This window comes from Penaeus monodon, chromosome 9 (genome assembly GCF_015228065.2).
Source record: "Penaeus monodon isolate SGIC_2016 chromosome 9, NSTDA_Pmon_1, whole genome shotgun sequence".
NCBI classification, from domain to species: domain Eukaryota; kingdom Metazoa; phylum Arthropoda; class Malacostraca; order Decapoda; family Penaeidae; genus Penaeus; species Penaeus monodon.
In genome coordinates, this window is record NC_051394.1 from 41,992,113 (window position 1) to 41,993,759 (window position 1,647).

The window sequence follows — 1,647 nt, forward strand, 5'->3', positions numbered from 1 at the left end:
GTTATCTTAATTTAAAGATTACTAATGGAAAATTTAAATTTTAAAGCGACAATCATACTCATTAAAGACTAACAAAAACATATATTTTCTTTTAAAAACTGGGAGGAAATTTTATTTTCAGAGCAAAAGGGGGGGGGTGTAGTTAAAAGGTAAGAAAAACGATTAGTTTTTTAATTTTTCTTAGGTCGGCAGTTTCGGAGTGGGATTCAGAGTAAGCCTAATATGCGTGGCAGTAGGGGGGAGCTCGTTTTTTACCGCGCCATAGAATTACTTTTATAGGGCCCACCGTTGTGCCACAGGGGTATTAAATGGATGATAGGCGGGTTCACGCACCCCCACCCCGCCTACAGACGGAGGGGGAACGCTAACAGGTCTTTAGGGAACTTCAGGGCGTAACAAAAAATTTTTTCAGTTTTGGGGGTGGACTATTTTAAAATTTTATACGCATGGTTTCCATCTGTGGGCCCCCTTTTGGGGCACCCCCCAGATTGGGATAGATGAAAAATTTCATCAAGAATTGAATCTGCAAAATTTACGCATGTCCGACTTTGCCCCGGGAATAGTCCGGGGGGGGGGGGGGTGAAAAAGGGTTTAACCCCTTTGCATTCTGTGCTTAATAACTAATGATAAAATTTAGATCAAGTTAAATATTTCAAAAGGCTCCTGTGTTTATTGTAAACTTATTTATGATAAGACTGATGAAAAATTTGAAACTTAAAATATATTAGCTTAATTACTGTTACTTATGCGATGTAGTCGAGCTTTAGAACATTCAAATACTAGGAATAAGTGAGACCAATTGGAAAGTAATGGAGTTTCAAAAAATAAAAAAAACAAGCGTTTTTTTTCTGGAAAAAAGAAGGAAATTTTGTCACGGAGTTTCTATGATTCTCACGAAAAAAAACGCAAAAGCATAATGGGTACAGCCCAAAAAATCGCATTTTAAAAACAGAATAAAGCAAACCCCATAATATTAGTATTATCAATGCTACGCACCCAAACCAATATTGCAAGTGATGAAGAAATGGAAATTTTTATAACTCTCTCCCAAAATCTTTAGACCAATCCCCAAAAGAGATGTAAAATAATCATGGGGGACCTCAACCCCAAAGTAGGAAAAAATAATCTAAAAAAATTAAAACTGTGGAAAATTTCCCTTGGAGATATAAATAAAAAGGTAAGATTTTATTTAATTCGTATACAAAAAATTTTGTTATAGCCAAAAATTTTTCCCACCACCCAATACACTTGTACACGGGTTTTCACCAGACAAAAGAACACGAACCAAAAATTGACTACATTGTGTGAACCAAAAAAGAAAGTTCATAAAAAAATTTCCCAAAAAAAGACCTGGTGCCGACTGCAAAAGTGACCCCCAAATACTAACTATCGACTTAAAATAAGACTCAAAAAGATGGAGCGCCAACACCACCCCTAAAGCCGACTACAAAACTCTGATAACAATTTCAGAAATTTCGTGTCAACCAATTTTTAAAAACCAAACAAAGTGAATGTAAAACCCCAAATGAGTTTTTGGGAAAAGGAACGAAATCTTTCTGAGCATGCTTAAGAAAAATTCGCCAAAAGAAAAAAGACAAAATTCCCCCTGGATATCGAAAAAAAACCCAAGTGAATTGAAAAAAGAAG